General features: G+C 45.3%; 1 protein-coding gene and 1 pseudogene across 7 annotated transcripts in view; one reads left to right on the top strand and one right to left on the bottom strand.

The window, feature by feature from the left end:
* ARMH3 (armadillo like helical domain containing 3) overlaps window positions 1–17990 on the top strand; it is a 205240-nt gene that overhangs the window by 182656 nt on the left and 4594 nt on the right. The gene's annotated exons all lie outside the window — the stretch shown is intronic.
* Window positions 1633–4285, bottom strand: LOC116553835 (annotated as a pseudogene). Its single transcript, XR_004269934.1, has one exon. The product of XR_004269934.1 is annotated as an SUZ domain-containing protein 1 pseudogene (transcript).

Here is a 17990-nt window from a genome sequence, read left to right as displayed (position 1 = left end):
TTGAACACCTGGGCTCAAGCAATCCTCTCATCTCTGAGGCCTCCCAAAGTGCTGGGATTTACAGGCATGAGCCACCATGCCCAACCAATTTTTTTTAAATTTTTAAGGTACACAATTTGCAAAAACCTTTCTAATATATATGTATATTTTTAAATTTGCATTTAAGTGGACCCACACAGTTCAAACCCATATTGTTTAGGGTTACCTATTTGTTCTACCAGTTACTGAAAGTGGTATGGAAACCTTCAAGTTATAACTATAGATTTTTCTGTTTCTTCTTTAGCCTATCAATTTTTACTTCATTCAAAGTTTTGAAACTGTTATTAGATGTACATATGTATGGAGTTGTTATGTCTTTATAATTAATAAACCTCTTTATCATTATAAAATGTTGCTGTATATTCCTGATACTGTTTCTGGTTTTTAAGTCTCCTTTGTCAGATATTAATATGGCAGTTGAACTTTCTTTTAATTAGTGTTTGTATAGCATATATTTTTTCTATCATTTTACTTTCAACCTGCGTCTTTATATTTTAGGTATTTATTTATTTATTATTTAGGTGGGTTTCTTTTAGGCAACCTGTATAATTGGGTCTTGATTTTATATCCAATCTGAAAGTCTCTGCCTTTTAATTGGAGTATTACATTTAACTTATTTATGAATATAACTGAGTTTAAAAACTACCATCTTGCTTCCCCCCCCCCCTTTTTTTTTTTTAATCTTTTTTTTCCCCCTTTTTTTTTTTTTATTGGTTTTTTTTTTTTTTTTTTAATGATTTCATTTTATATCCGCTATTGACATTTTAGCTGTCCTTTTTTTTTTTTTTTCAAGTTTAAAACATGTATTTAAAATACAATTTATAAAATGCTTAATCTGCCGACTCAGGAGTCCGTGGTGCAGGGTGGGGTGGGAGTGGGTAGCTGCTTGCTACACCAGCAGAGTAAGACTGCAGGGATTCGGCCCTTCCTCCCATGCCCTTCTGTTCAGACACCTAAGGGGCCCGTGTGTACCCCTGGGATCACACGACCAGAGAACAGGACCCCAGAGGTTTCTTGAGTCTCTGCTTACCAGGGAGGCTGGGTACAGCTCTGCCAGCCCATCCCTGAGCAGGGCACCCCCAGATGGGGCACAGTAGGGTATGGCTGGGCTGGGCAGGGCAGGGCTGGGCGGTGTAGGTGGGCTCTGGAAGGGGCTGATGGTAGCAGATAGGGTGTTGCCTCCTGTCTGCAGGTGGGGAGCACCCTGATTGAGTGGGCTGAGAAAGGCTGGTCACCAGGCCTGGACCCCCCAGCTCCTTTGGTTGTAGGCTAACATCAGAGTAGTGGCTCATGGGAAGCGGTTAGCTGGAAGGTCTGAGGCCTGGCCCATGGAGTCAGGAAGGAACTGGGAGACGGGGACAGTACTGTGAAGGGAGATAAAGGGGCAGCAGCCTCAGGTTTCTAACCCCCATCCCCCTGGGGTTTTCCAAGCCAAAGCCTGCAACTCACTTTAAAAAAGAAAAGGAAAAAAAGCACTTAGGAAAGTTATAGATGACTACCCCAAAAAAATACCCTTCCACACACAAAATCTAAACAGTTTCCTCATCTCCCCTCCCGCCTCCCCCAACATAATACAGTTTCCTGTTTTCTTTCTTTTTAAAAACATTGCCTACCACCTCTCCATTTGGGAAGCCCAGGGCATCACTGCTGGTGGGTGGTTGACAGGCACACAGTGGGCTAAGCCCATCTTTGGCCAGAGGGAGGTGGGAGGACCAGTCCCTGCCACATCCTCAATCCACAGCCACCCACCGGCCACTCTTTACTTTGGCCCCTACTAGAGGGTAGTGGGGCAAGAACAGATGGTCCCAGTGGGTGGGCAACGAGCACTTCTGGCCTTCCCACTTGGACTACCTCTATACCCTTGTCCAGTTGAAAGGACAGTCTCACTTTGGGCGGGAAACCATTGTTACATGAGGGATGGACACTATACATTTAGAATGGGGACACTTGGTTAGGGCAGTGGAATATAAAGGTAGCAGCCAACTTCTTCCTTGCCTTCTCCTGAAGGTAATCCTCCCTCTTACTGACTGAAGCTCTGGTTCCAGCTTTGCTCACAGGGAATGGCTGGCTTCACACAGGCAGAAGGCTGTGCCGTGGACTAGCTGCTAACAGCTGGCAACTGGCCCTTCCTCTGGAGGGGAGGACGTGGTGGAGCATGGCTTTCTGGGCCTGGCCTACCATTCCCACAGGGAACCAACGGTGGAGTGAGTCTGTGAGACTCAGCTTGCCACCTTGGCCAACACAGGTCGCCCTAATCACAAAACCACACCAACCACTCTGAAACATATCTGCTGGTCAGGAGTGGGGAGGCCGTCTGGCTGGCTGAGGGATAAGGCGTAGTGCAACGGAAGGGATCAGGAAGCCCGAGAAAAGCTGGGTCCACACAGAGCCACTCTGGGCAGCTGCCCTCTTAGCCTCTTCCACCTCAAGGAGCCAAAGTAAACCCCTGGCTCCAGGGACAGAGGAGAAACTGCCTTCATTCCAAGCCGTCACTGGAAAAAGGGGTGATGGGTAGTCTCAGGCTCTGAGAAAACAGTCTGTCATCAATCTTTGCAAAACAAAGCTGTTATATTTCCAACTTTATTCAGAATGTTCTACCTTCAAGTTACTGATTGCACACATGAAATGTACCAGGTATAGTTACTGAGCTAGGGCCAGCAATGGAGATGGAGCACCACAGACCCTTAAGAGTTCAAGCCATGCTGGAGTGGGAAGACCTATCCACCTTCTGACTGTACGAGGCAGAAGGCTTAGAGTCCTGGAGCCAGACTCTCTCCTGGTTTTCCTTGTGTTGATGGCAAAATACTAAACAAGTCTCCTCTCCTTCACTGCTAAGCCCAGGGATGCAATCTCACTCCCTGGCACTCTGCTCTCTTCTAGAAGTAGTAAGCCTGGCTGGTAGGGAACCACCCTGAGGGGTATGGGAAGGGGAAGTCTGTTCACTTTCCCTATCTCCCAAAATACTAGAGGTGGGGTTGGTACCCTCCCCAGGCTCTCTGAGCCTACAGAGCTAGCCCAGTCTCCAGGCAAGGCCCAGATGCCCTGGGACTTAGCTCAGGGAGGGAGGTATAGGCATGGGGCGCTCATCTGTCCTGGTGGCTGCAGAGCCCTGCCCCTTTTCCGGGCGGCAGTAGGAATAAAGAAGCTAAACTCACCAAAATCCTATTGGTTACTGTTTCTAGTGAATTTCTCAGAAAATTTTTAAGTAGACTACCAAACTGCCCTTTCTCAATTAAAAATTCATTAAACCACTAAAACCCCTCCCATGTGCTTTTTCTTGCAAATCAGATATTTGTATAAACAAATAAAAATAGGAAGAAAAAAAAAGATATTTTCAAATGGAACTTACTTCTTAAGTGATGAAAACATGCACTTGGGGGTAGGTGGGTGTGAGTTCTCATTTGTGTTTTGAAATCCCAAATTAATGACCATGATAAACTGTTATTGCTGGAACTGGCTTTACCCCAAGTGGTACTGTCTGACTCTCTACTCTGAGTCCTTGGCGGGTCCCCCCAACCTTCCCCTAACCCCCACCCTTTCCCTTTCCATTGCCTTGGGACAGCCCTTGTCGACGTGCCAATCACAGTGGGAAGGGGGAGAGGGGGGAGGTCACAGTGCATGGGGTTCAAGGTCACAGTGGGCGGAGCAAGGGGGATCACAGTGCAAGTAAGTCAGGTCGTTCTTTCTGCTCAAGTCCAGCTGTCTGCCGCAGCAGTGCAACCCGTGGCAGACGACCCAGGAGGCAGCGACGGCGGCATCTTTTCTTGCCTGCATTTATCTGCGCTGTGAAGCCTTGTGACCCATCAGGACCCAAAGGCTGTCTGATCACATTATTGGGCTGCCTGCCTGCTGTCTTCAGGTTGGGAAATCCTGGTTGGCCTGTCGAGGATGGGTTTCTCCTGCCCCTCCTCTGGGCTGGCGCTGCCCAGGGTCTGTTTCCGGGCCTCGGTGTACTCAGCCTCCCGCTGTGCTAGGGCCTTGACCGGAAGGGTGGGCCTGCTAGTGGAGTTGGGGCTGTTGACCACACTGTTGCTGGTAGGCCTTTTGAGGATACGGATCTGTGGAGGGGGTCCCGCGGGAAGGCTGTTGTCCTGAATCACAATGGGCACTTTGGGAGGAGATTTGGACTTCCTGCCCGTTGTCTGCTGCCTCTTCCCAGCTCTCAGCAACCTCCTCCTCATCTTCCATTTTACTCGCCGTTATCCCCCCTCCCCCCCTTTTTTTTCTTGTGTTGGAGTCTTGCTCTGTAGCCCAGGCTGAAGTGCAGTGGCGCGATCTCGGCTCGCTGCAACTTCCGCCTCGCGGGTCCCAGTTCAAGCAATTCTCCTATCTCAGCCTCCCAAGTAGCTGGAATTACAGGCACGAGCCACCACGCTCAGCTAATTTTTTTATTTTTTAGTAGATGGGGTTTCACCATGTTAGCCAGTCTGGTCTTGAAGAACATCCTGACCTCGTGATCCGCCCACCTCAGCCTCCCAAAGTGCTGAGATTAAAGGTGTGAGCCACCACGCCCTATTTTTATTTTTTTAGTGGTTGCTGTAAAGCTTATGATATACATCTTTAACTTATCACAGTGTACCTTTATGTTATTTTTTGAGATGGAGTCTTGCTCTGTCACCCAGCCTGGAGTGCACTGGTATGATCTCAGCTCACTGCAACCTTCACCTCCTAGCTTCAAGCAATTCTTCTGCCCCAGCCTCCCACGTAGCTAGGATTACAGTGTGCACCACTATGCCTGGCTAATTTTTGTATTTAGTGACGGGTTTTCGCCTTGTTGACCAGGCTGATCTTGAACTCCTGACTTCGTGATCCACCACCCCCCCCACCACCTTGGCATCCCAGAATGCTGGGATTATAGGTGTGAGCCACTGCATCCAGCCAAGAACAGCTTTTAATATCTTTTGTAGTGCAGGACTTTTGGCAACATATTATCTCAGATTGTTTGAAAACGTCTTTATTTTAGTCTCATTTCTGAATGATGTTTTTTGCTGGACATAGGATTCTGAGTTAACTATTTTTCTTTTCCTGTCAGAACAAATATTATTATTACATTGTCTTCTGGCTTACATACTTTCTGGCAAGAAATATGAATTCTTATCTTTGTTCCTATGTATATAATGTATCTTTTTTTCTGTAGCTGCTTTTACTATTCTTCCTTTAACACTATTTTTATTATGATGTGCCTTATATCTACCATTTTTCTCTTTATTATGTTAATGTGTCTTTAAAATAATAGATCCTTAAATGTCATTGTTGCTAACTTCATCATTCCCTCATTTCTGGGTCTGTTTCTATTGACTGCTGTTTCTCTTCGTTATAGGTCACATTTTTCTGCTTCAAGTCTGGTGATTTTTATTGAAGTTGGGTGCTAGATTTTGTTGCCATTCTTTAAATTGTGTTGGACTTTATTCAGGAAGGCAGGTAAAATATTTATGGAGCAGTACAATCCTTCTGACACATTTTTGAAAGCTTCATTTGGGTAAGTTTAAAGTAGACTTTACTCTATGGCTAGTTTAGTGCCACTGCTAATGCGTAACTATTCTGGCATCATGTTTGAATGCCCTAGGTATTCGACAAGTACTCTTCATTCTGGTTAGTCAAAATTCAAACATCTCCCAGCCCTGTGTGAACTCTTGAGAATTGTTCAGCTTACAAATTCTTAGTTTTTTTTTTTTTGTCTGCCCTAGTTGAGTCAGACCCAACATATGCAATCCATATTATTAATATTTAGGAACAAATTCAGTGGAAACACTGTGCAAATTTCTGAAGCTCTTTCTCTGCCTATCTCCCTCCTCTTTGATAATCTGCCTCCCCAAACTCTGATATGTCTCCTTAGCTCAGCAGAACCTTCAAGTTCCCCTTGTTTTCCTTCTCTTAGGATTCCTATCCTGTACTGCCTGTTATTCAGTATCTGACAAGAATTGTTTCCCAGTTCTCACTCTATCATGACTGCAAGTGGAAATTCTGAACTACTTTAAAATACTGCATACTCAATAAACAAACAAACAAAATACTATATACTCTGACTCAACTGAATTTTTTGAATTTCACATATTTTTCAGAGAATCTTCCCTTACATTAACTATATATATATATATATAAAATCTCCTGCTTCATTCTCTTTCTTTCCTCCTCTTTTCTCAGTTACTACAGAGGGAAGTCTCAAGTGGATACTGGAAATGGTATATATAGTGAACATTTTTTTTTTTTTTTGAGACGGAGTTTCGCTCTTGTTACCCAGGCTGGAGTGCAATGGCGCGATCTCGGCTCACCGCAACCTCCGCCTCCTGGGTTCAGGCAATTCTCCTGCCCCAGCCTCCTGAGTCGCTGGGATTACAGGCACGCGCCACCATGCCCAGCTAATTTTTTGTAGTTTTAGTAGAGACGGGGTTTCACCATGTTGACCAGGATGGTCTCGATCTCTTGACCTCGTGATCCACCCGCCTCGGCCTCCCACAGTGCTGGGATTACAGGCTTGAGCCACCGCGCCCGGCCTATAGTGAACATTTTTATGTCCTTTTTAAGATAATTTACTAAAACATTTCTGATATTCTCTTTCCCCATTTTTTTTCCCCTCTATTCTGGGGTCCAAGTTCTAGCCTTAACCAACATTGATCATCTACAAGTCTCTCAAAACAGTAAGGGGCATTTGAACCTGAAGCTTTTGGGTCTCTAATATTTTATCCTTTTAACTGTCTGCTTGGTCGCTATGCCTCTTTGAGACCCTCCATCTGGCTATGGACCAAAAGGGTAAGCAGATAGCGTGTAAAGGAATTGACCGGTCTCCTCTGGGTACTAGTTAGCATTTCGGCTCATGAATCGAATTGTTTTCCCTGTTGTTGGAGATACAACTCTTTTGGTTGCTATATGCAAACAAGTGCTAAAAATGGCTCAGCAGCTCCTTGAACCTGGCTGCTCAAAGATCACCATGTTTGTCTGCTTAGATTGTTTTGGACAGTTATCTCTGTTTTTTTTGGTCAGTTAATCTAATAAGTACACTGCATAGCTGAGCTGAATTTATGCAGTTGGAATCCATCACTACATTGAACACACCTCTGAAGGACATTTCAGAATGGATCAAACCTAATTTCTGAGAAACCATAGCTGTAGCTTGTATATTTTGAGAGTAAAGTGACATCCTTTCCCATTCTTTTCATCTTTTGCTCATCCTTTGTACAGGATTTATTTTTTTCAGTGTCAGGGCTGAGTCTTGAAGAATCTGCCTTTCAGGTGATTGCCCTGATGGAGTCTAAGCTGTCGATGCCAGTCACAGATTTGTCCAAGCTAATGGTTGGTCCCTTCTGTAGCTGCTGTCGCAGGGGCCCTGATACACTAGTGGAGAATTTTGCACTCAGAATTACCTACCACAGTAACGAAAAGAGGAAGAGGTGGTAAACAAAAGGGAAGAAACCTTGGGTTCCTTATTTTCCCAGTCTTAGAAGGTGTGACACTATCTCATCTCAATCCAGCTGCCCATTCACTGGTCAGTTAAGCACCTGACTCCAAACCATACTTAGTGCTACTGGCTCAACCCTCTATGTCCTCACATCTGTGGGGGTGCTTATTGATGGTGGTTTATCTTGATTCCTCAATTTGCATGTTAGCTCCATAAAGGCAAGACTTGGCTCAGGGCTTTCAAAGCCTGTCAGAGTACTGAAAACAATACTGAAGGTACGTCAGGGTCTAACTCTAATCTTACCATGTGACCTTGATGAGAGATTCCTTTCTTTTTTGGTTGGGCTTGTGTTACTAAATTAGTCTACAAACATGTTGACTGTTTGTTGTTTCTTAGGACTCTGTTAGGTATTATGAATCATAATGTCACACCGAGTCTACTTCAGAGTGCTAAGCGTCTAGCTATGACAGATTTCAGTGAGGAAATCAGTAGTAATGGCATGTTGTTTCTCTAGGAGAGGGCCTGCCACTCTGCCTGCCTCCACCTGCTACAGCGCCAACCCTAAAGCAGTATATTCTTTCCTCCACAGGAAATCCCTCACTGGGAAACCTATAGAATGCAATTATCTTCCAGAAAGGGTGGGGACGGATGAGAGGAATTTTTTTTATTTATGGAAGGGGTTGAAAGGGAAGCTATGGAAATAGGTCACTTCTCCCAATTTCAGGCTCTATAAAATAGTTATTCATAGGGTCATATCAAGGCAAAAGAAAATAATAGTAACAGCTACAGTTTTTAAGTGCTTTCTGTGTGCCAAGCACAGAAAGCTTTCAATACATTGTCTTATTTAGTCCTCAGAACCAGCTGTATGTGACAAAGTTATTAGTATTCCCACTGTAAAGATGAAGAAATAGGCATACCCAGCTCCACCCTGCTGCTAACTGGTGAAGATAAGGCTATGAGTCCAGGCAGGCTGACTCTAGAGCTATGCTCTTAACCACTATGCTGTCGTGATTATCACTGGCTGCTAATTGGAACTTTTCAGCACCCAGGTGCAACTAGACCCAACAGGGACCTGCCAAGATCTTTACTGTACTTAGAGAACATCTTCATAGTGCTGTGCATCTTGTTTTGCTTTAACTAATCTTGAATTTGGAAAAATATGGATTTTAGGGAAAGAAGAATTGGCTTTTGCTTCTCCCTTATCAGAATCCCTCTTCTAAGCTGTCCAGCATCTGACTACCACTTAACATAATTGTTAGAATGCCATTGAGAGGCTGTGCTTAGGCTGGTGAAATTCCAAGGTTAGGGACAGACCTTTATTGCTTCTGGGAGAAAAGAGGGCTATTCCTCATTAGGAGACACATAACCAGTTCTAGGAAAGGCCTGGTTTTAGGAAAACAGAGGAAGAGTGGGAGGCTAAATTTAGTCCTTTCAGAGGAAATAAAAGATAAGACCTTCCATTTCTCTTTCAGTCTCTTGCCCAAGTTTATAGAGCATTTCAGACCCAATAACAGATCCAGAGAAAAGAATTAGGCAAATGCCCTGAGTTAAGTCATTCTCATTTTTGTAGGAAAAGGTATCTTCCTTTAAGTTTCACAAAATTTGCTGGGTATTAGAAAGAAAATAACTTCAGCCTTTCTGGCTGACAAATGGTGTATTTAACTTGTAATGTTGTCTCTCTATGGAAGATGAGAGGGAGACTTCAGTGTGTATTTACCATTAAAAACTGCAGCTGCTTGGACCTTCCTCTCCCCTCTAGCAGTCCATTTGCCAATAATCATTATTGAAGGCCTAAGGTATGCTCACCACTGTTTATTTTATTTATTTATTTATTTTGAAGTGGAGTCTCACTCTGTTGCCAGGCATGATCTTGGCTCATTGTAACCTTAATCTGCCGGGTTTAAGCAATTCCTCTGCCCCAGCCTCCCAAGCAACTGGGATTACAGGCGCACACTACCACACCCGGCTAATTTTTGTATTTTTAGTAGAGATGGGGTTTCACCATGTTGGTCAGACTGGTTTTGAACTCCTGACCTCAAGTGATCTGCCCGCCTTGGCCTTCCAAAGTGCTTGCATTACAGGAATGAGCCACCGCACCTGGCCCAGCACTATTTCTTTTAGGGATAAGACAGGCTAGGACCAGGAGGTCAGAAAGGTCAGAGCAGTGAACAGTTTAGAAAGGTGTCATGGGAGCAAACCTGATTATTCAGTCCTTTTTTTTCTGTATACCTGTTTTGTGGTCAGAGACTTCTTGCTGCTTGATTCTGTGGGTACCAGGATAGATGTGTCCCAAATACTGAACCGCCATGAGGAGTAAATTCCATTACCCAGCTTGCCATGGACCAAACTCATTACTTCTCCATTATCAGCTTGCAGAATAAAATAGTGCCTGCCCAGCCCCCTCCACACTATGGGAAGGAGAAGCAAGAGCAGTGTCTGGACTTATGCCTGGTGATGCTCTTGTTTGTGTTTTCAGAGTTTGATGACTCAGGCTGTCCTCTCCTGCTTTGTGGAAGAAATGGGTTCAAAAAATCATGTTCTCTAATGAGTAAACAGCTGAAGTAGAACAGTGGTCAATAATCCAGTGGGACAGATAGATGGAAATTACGAAAATCCTATAAAAAGCCTTTTTATCTTTTTTTCCTCCTGATTCCATTTTAACTCCTGTATATGTCTCAAGTCATCCAGAGATGAATTTTTTTATGATTAGGAGTTGGACAGGGTTAAAACAGAACTGCACAGAATGATGACAGTCTCTTTGGGAAAATAGAGATTGGCCTTGAGATAGGAGCATTCATTGTAGAAGGGATTTATTGAATCCTTTCAATACCCCATCCCAAGACTGAAGACCACAGGATGGCAGAGACCTAAAAAGCCCATTTGAAGATCAATGGAAGCCCAATTGAAGACCTTTGAATTTCAAGCTTCAAAATGAGTATTGAGTAATCAAAATAGCAGCTAAAATCAGATATTGCTGATAATGAGTTTGGAGTGGTCTGTAAAATTTTGTTGGTTTACACCAACTATCAGCAGGGTTGAGCACGGTGTTCCACTGCTAATATTGGAAATTGTCAAACCCTGGAGTCCTAAGAAGCTGGGTAGTCATTAAAGCTCAAACAGCAAATCAAGCCTTCACCAGTTTACTTTCTTTTTTTTTCTTTTATTTATTTATGTTTTTTTTAAGACAGGGTTTCACCATGTTGGCCAGGCTGGTCTTGAACTCCTGACCTCAGGTGATCTGTCTGCCTCGGCCTCCCAAAGTGCTGAGATTACAGGCGTGAGCCACCACGCTCAGCCTACCCGTTTACTTTCTTAGTTCTCCACAAATCATACTTCCAAACTTCTTAGGAGAAGCAAGTTTGAATTCCTTGAATCTTTGATCTCTGAAGACCAAGTTTAGCCTGTAAACCCAAGAATGTGCCCCAGGTTAGACCAGCCTGCTAGTATAGGAAGAGTGCTGGATTGAGAGAAAATTCTGGTATACAATCCCAGTTTTATGACTTGGGCAATTTACAATCTTTCTGGACATTTATTTCTCCCTTTGTGAAATGAGGGCCATGAACTAGGTAAGTGATTTTAAAGGTTCCTCCCAAAACTATTACTTTTTTCTTTATATATAATATATATATTTGTGTTATATATATTGTCACACCTGTGATTCCAGCACTTTGGGAGGCTGAGGTGGGAGAATCACTTGAGCCCAAAAGGTTGAAGCTGCAGTGAGCTGTGATCATGCCACTGTACTCCAGCCTGGGTGACAGAGTGAGACCTTGTCTCAGAAAAATAAAAATAAAACAGAGATGGAGTCTCACTCTATTACCCACGCTAGTCTTGAACTCCTGGCCTCAAGCAGTCTTCCCACCTTGGCCTCCCAAAGTGCTGCGATTACAGGTGTGAGCCACTGTACCTGGTCCAGAACTATTATTTCTATGGTTCTGTCCATGTAGTAGCACTTGGCCAAAAAGAGGTATGATAGTTGGGTGCGGTGGCTCATGCCTGTAATCCCAACATTTTGAGAGGCTGAGGCAGATGGATCACATGAGGTCAGGAGTTCGAGACCAGCCTGGCCAACATGGTGAAACCCGATCTCTACTAAAAATACAAAAATTAGCCAGGCGTGATGGTGGGCACCTGTAATCCCAGCTACTTGGGAGCCTGAGGCAGGAGAACTGCTTGAACGCAGGAGGCGGAAGTTGCAGTGAATCAAGATTATGCCACTGCACTCCAGCCTGGGTGACAGAGTGAGACTTCGTCTCTAAAAAATAAAAACAAAAAAAGAGATATGATTGCTTTCCATATTGCTGTCCTCAGATGCTAGGAATAACTCCAGGCCCTCCTGACTTCCATGTAAACAGCTGAGTCATCTTATTTGAATACATCAGACACTTTTTCTTTTTTCCCCTTAAGTTTTTTCCCCTCACTCATATCAGATACTTCCATTTTTCTATTTCCATGTTTCCTATTTGTTTCCAAATCAATAGCCTTCATCCATTTGGCACCTTCTGTTTGCTTAGACTCTATCATTTATTTTTTATATGTATTTTGTATACTATCTCTAATCTTCATAATATTATAAGAAGGTAGTATTATGACTATTTCACCATTAAGGAAACTAAAACCCAGGTCAAAGTCAATGATGGTGCCAAAATTTGAACCCAGGTTTCTGATGTCATAGCCTCTTTACCCCCCACTACCATCCTCTTAGGTTCCATGTTCATTTCCTATTCTGTAAGAAGTCTCTGGGCTGGGTGTGGTGGCTCATACCTATAATCTCAACATTTTGGGAGGCCGAGGCAGGCGGATCATCTGAGGTCACGAGTTCAAGACCAGCCTGACCAACCTGGAGAAACCCTATCTCTACTAAAAATACAAAATTAGCCCTGTGTGGTGGCACACGCCTATAATCCCAGCTACTTGGGAGGCAGGAGAATTGCTTGAGCCTGGAAGGCAGAGGTTGTGGTGAGCTAAGATCGTGCCATTGCAGTCCAGCCTGGGCAACAAGAGCGAAACTCTGTCTCAAAAAAAAAGTCTCTAATCTCTGTAAGCTTTTCTGTTGGTATCTTGTGGTCTCATCCTCATCTGGCAGCCTGGCCCCTAGGAAAGACCATACATGTTGCCCTGGTTGGGAGAGGGCTGTTGGCAGCCTCACATGTTTTCCCCAAACATGTTAAACTGTCAATGTCAGCTTAAATTGGGAAGAAAGTAATGAACACAAGTTTGCTGTCAGGTCACATCCTATTACTTAGTTGTCCTCTCACTGTTATTCTGCTGGGAATTCAGGTCAACAGAGATTTGAAACTGAGTAATTTTTCAGGCACAGGGTAAAGCCCTCTGGCATTGAGACTGAATAGCCATTGCCAGGAACTTTTCCACGTTGACGATTTTTGTTTTGCCGCTGCTACCTTCAGGCTAGAATTATTTTGTGTTTCAAAGGCCTTGCTGAAATAAATGGAGCACAGGTTACTGAATAGTCTGTGAGGAGTGCATATTACATGTGCTAGGGTATGTATGTATCTGAAACTTAGCAATTTTGAACTAACTTTGTGCATTGGAATCTCATCTGCTTCCTGTCTTGAAGACATCCTGATCCTGATGTGACCAACAGCCTCACAACCTGCATCATGCAAAACCAGGCCTCTCTGCTTAGTTTTTCTTTGGTATAACCTGTGTCACTTTGCACTACCAAAGTTATACTGGCTATTCTCGGAGTTCTGGCTGATGCGTTGCTAGTTACATTGAAGATGGTGAGGTCATTGTGGTAGGCTTGCTTTCACATTGAATAGACAGCGTTGGCTGGGTATGTTGGCTCACGCCTGTAATCCCAGCACTTTGGGAGGCCAAGGCAGATCACAAGGTCAGGGGTTTGAGACCAGTGTGGCCAACACAGTGAAACCCGTTCTCTACTAAAAATAACAAAAAAATTAGCCGGGTGTCGTGGTGCGTGCCTATAGTCCCAAGGAGGCTGCTTGAACCTGGGAGGCGGAGGTTGCAGTGAGCTGAGATTGCACCACTGCACTCCAGCCTGGGCGACAGAGCAAGACTTGGTCTCGTGGGGGAGAAAAAGCATAGACGATGTTGTTTCCTCTTCACCAGAATCTGCATAGGCTGAATGAAGATGTATGAGGCCCTAGCTCCTGGCTTACGGTTAGAACTATCTAGAGACAGCCAGAACTTCCAAATATCCCTTGCCCCAGAAAGGCTTTCATTATAAAATAAGTAACTATTATTGACTATTGATTATGTGCCAGGCATTGTACAGTTGTTAGCTCATGTTGTCCTCATATCAGCCTTGTAAGATGTAGATGGTGTTGTCTTAATTTTATAGATACTGAAAACTGAGGCTCAAAGAGATTAGGAAGCTTGTATAAATTCATGTTGCTAATTAGTGGTTGATTGGGGACTAAAACTTAAGTCTCTGACTTCAAGCCTATGTTCTTAATGACTTTGCTGTCCTCTCAGGCCCCTTACCTCCAGAGACTTCAGGGGCAGATGTTTAGGTCCTCCCAAACGTTGCCCACTTTGTTTTTCCCTCCCCTAAGTTAAAGCAAAGTGTTTTAAGGCTAAGAAGAGGGCATGAGATCTTTGAAACTGAGGCCATTTGTGTGTCCTTTGTCTTCCACTTGAATCCAGATGATGCTCCTTTGTGGTGAAGAATCACTTATGCACATAGAATCTTTGGGACTGTTTGAAATAGGCAGGCACCTCCTGGACTGTGAAGTTAGCCTCCGCCTCCCAGGTTCAAGCGATTCTCTTGCCTCAGCCTCCCGAATAGCTGGAATTACAGGTGCCCACTTACCACACCTGGCTAATTTTTGTATTTTTAGTAGAGATGGGATTTCACCATCTTGGCGAAGCTGGTCTCGAACTCCTGACCTCAAGTGATCTGCCTGCCTTGGTCTCCCAAAGTGCTGGGATTACAGGAATGAGCCACTGCATCTGGCCAGCTCAGTTAACTTTCTGTCAGGCTCTTTCCAGGACCCAGGTGTCTGTCACCTGAGGGTCATAGGTGGTGGTGTGAGGATTCTTTGGAGAGCGTGTAACCTGCAGGTGACTTACTGGCTTTGAAGCTACCTTGAGCTGAGATGGTTGGCATGATTCTAGGAAGCCCACAAGCCCAACAGCTGATGAAAGAAGGTAGCCTTGTGCTTACAGGGGCATAGACTGTTACCTGATGGATTGGAAAGGGATTTCAATCTGAGAGGAACCTTTAGCATTCCCAGGAAGCAGATACTGAGGCTGCAAATTGCGGTAAAGCCTCAGGCCTTTAGGCAGGGGCTCTGGGAGATGGAGCTCTGCCTAAGTGTGGCCCTTGCCATTTCCCATTTCATGCTAGCGCTGAAACTCAAATGAGATATGTGCCTTAGGTCTGAAGCTACAGAAAGTAAAGTCCCAGGCTAGGCAAGTTCCTGCTAGTGTTCTGAAGTCTTGGATGGGCTGGGGCCCAGACCTGAGCCTAGGAACGTCTTTTTCCTTGGGAGTAAAAGAAAATTGACAAGGGCAGGAGACAGCAGAGACTAGATGAACTGACAGGTAACTTTCCTTAGGTATAAGAGGAAGAAAGGAAGTAAGCCCACAACAAAGGGCCAGGGAAAGGGGTAGTAGCATCAGGCAGTGTCTGGACAAGAGAGCTGAGATCATGTGCACTGTAAATCCAGCCAGGCGTCTGGTTTTCTTGAGACAGGGTCTCACTCTGACACCAGGCAGGAGTACAGTGGCGCGATCGTGGCTCACTGCATCCGCCACCTCCTGGGTTCAAGCCATTCTCCTGCCTCAGCCTCCCGAGTTGCTAGGATTACAGGTGCGCACCACGACTAATGTTTGTATTTTTAGTATAGACAGGGTTTCATCATGTTGGCCAAGCTGGTCTCAAACTCCTGACCTCAGGTGATCTGCCTGCCTTCGCCTCCCAAAGTGCTGGGATTACAGGCATGAGCCACCGTGTCCGGCTGCTTCTGGTTTTCTTCCAAGGAGCTAGTAGCTCAGGGGCCTTCTCTGCTCTCATCTCCCTGTAATCAACCTAAACTAAACCATGCTGGCAAAAGCCAGCTATATTGGGACAGGAAGAAATCACTCTTCTAAATGAGACCTTAGACCTTCTACCCTGCCCTGGCAAGAGGAGAAGGTCCAGGTGATGAAAGCAGCCTTACCTTACCTGCAGCCTGAGGCTGTCAGGATGTAGTCATAAGGTACAGCCATCTCTTCACATGCAGTACCTTTTTTGCAGAACTTGGCTTTAGCATGTTTGTCCTTTGGCACCTGAAACCCCTCAGGGAAGGCTGAGCCCAAGTTGCTAGGTCTTAGGCATTGCTGAGGCTCCCCAGAATTCAGGGCATAGGAAAACATGTATTATTCTATTCTGCCTGGTTCCTAAGGGCTGATTCCATCTTGGAGGAATTTTGCCTTTTTCTGGGCTTGAGCCATTCACTTCTGAGCCAAGACCTTGGCTGCAGATATTCCAGCCACGAGTACAGCCCACGTGCATGAGAGGACCAGATTACTTTGTGGGTGACTGCAGTTGCTGGGTACCAGTCCTCCTGCCTGTAGAACTGACAAATGGAAAAGATAAGCAGGAACCAGCCTATACTACTGTCTGTGGGACACACCAGGCAAAATGAGCTTATGCAGCTGAGTGTCTGAAGGGAAGAAAGATGGGCCGGACCTTTGTCCTAGCTGATCCTTCCCTCCAAACCCGAGCTCGGTAAACTCTCCCATAGGGACACAAGCCTTCCCTGTGCCCTCCAGCCCTTCTCTGTCTTTGAGAATTTTTGGCAGGGAGAGTGTTTGCTACAAAGTGAAGGCTGCCTGGCATAAATTTGGACTGCTGCAGGGAACAGTGCAAAGGCGCCTTTGGGCCCCTCAGGAGCCTGTACTCCCTCCTGACTCTGGCTTATTTCCTTTTCCCAGCCCCCCACTCCCTTCTATTAGCACTGTGTGTTCCTTGTCACCCACTTATTCCTCCAAGGTCCCTACTGAGCAGGGAGCTCTCCATGATGCCATAGACTTTCCTCCAGTTCAAATCAACTTCGCTCAGATGACCAGAGTGAACGATCATTCCCTCTCCTGCCTTCCCCTTTCTCCTAGCTCACTTATTCTGACTTGATGTGTAGTGCCTCTCTCCCTGACTGTCCGTGCCTTCAATTCTTTTTTTTTTTTTTTTTTTTTTTTTTTTTGAGACGGAGTTTCGCTCTTGTTACCCAGGCTGGAGTGCAATGGCGCGATCTCGGCTCACCGCAACCTCCGCCTCCTGGGTTCAGGCAATTCTCCTGCCTCAGCCTCCTGAGTAGCTGGGATTACAGGCACGCGCCACCATGCCCAGCTAATTTTTGTATTTTTAGTAGAGACGGGGTTTCACCATGTTGACCAGGATGGTCTCGATCTCTTGACCTCGTGATCCACCCGCCTCGGCCTCCCAAAGTGCTGGGATTACAGGCGTGAGCCACCGCGCCCGGCCTCAATTCTTGATCTCATAAGCTGAAGTCACATCTGGCCTGTCTATGAACAGTCCCTTCCTTCTATAACCACAGATATTCAAGGTTCCTGGAGTCAGTGGAAGTCTGAATCCTCCCCCATAGAAAGTCAGGTTTTGTGGGAGAGAAACCCCTGAAAACAAAGGCTCTAGCTGAGTCTTGAAAGTGTACCTTATACCTAAAGACTGGGATGCCCAAAAGTTCAATCCAGGCACTGGATAAGAAGACTGAGTTGGCACTGAGCAATGAAAACAAGTAGCAGATGGTGCTGAGGAACATCCCAAGACTGAAGAAATGTGGTTCCCAGAACGGGAGAAGGAAGGAGACATTGGCAAAATCTTACTCAACAACTTTGACAACCTGGCCAGGGAAAGCTTCAGGATAAGACTGAGAGCACATTTGTGGTGTCAGGGGTACTGGTTAACTGAGAAGCTCACTGTTCTGTAACCTCTTCTCATGTTCTTTTACCGTAGTCAGAGTAAACAGACTTTGTGGCCAGGTTGGGCTGGTCAGGAAAGCAGGGAATAGAAGAGATTAGAAAGTCAGGCTGGGTGCAATGGTTCATGCCTGTAATCCCAGCATTTTTGGAGGCCAACGTGGGTGAATCTGCTGAGATCAGGAGTTCAAGACCAGCTTGCCCAACATGGAAAAACCCGTCTCTACTAAAAATGCAAAAATTAGCTGGCTATGGTGGCATGCGCCTGTAATCCCAGCTACTTGGGAGGCTGAGGCATGAGAATTGCTTGAACCCAGGAGGCAGAGGTTGCATTGAGCCGGGATTGCACTACTGCACTCCAGCCTGGGCAACCGTGTGAGACTCTGTCTCAAAAAAGAAAAAAAAAAAAAAGATTAGAAATTTGACCAGGCACAGTGGCTCACACCTGTAATCCTAGCACTTTGGGAGGCAAAGGTGGGTGGATCACCTGAGGTCAGGACTTTGAGACCAGCCTGACCAATATGGTGAAACCCTGTCTCTACTAAAAATACAAAAATTAGCCGGGCATGGTGGTGGGCACCTGTAATACCAGCTACTCGGGAGGTTGAGACAGGAGAATTGCTTGAACCTGGGAGGCGGAGGTTGCAGTGAG

This window comes from Sapajus apella, unplaced genomic scaffold, assembly GCF_009761245.1.
Source record: "Sapajus apella isolate SASKATOON/1434 unplaced genomic scaffold, GSC_monkey_1.0 scaffold13, whole genome shotgun sequence".
In the NCBI taxonomy this organism is placed as follows: Eukaryota; Metazoa; Chordata; class Mammalia; order Primates; family Cebidae; genus Sapajus; species Sapajus apella.
This window is presented reverse-complemented; position numbering and strand designations above follow the sequence as displayed.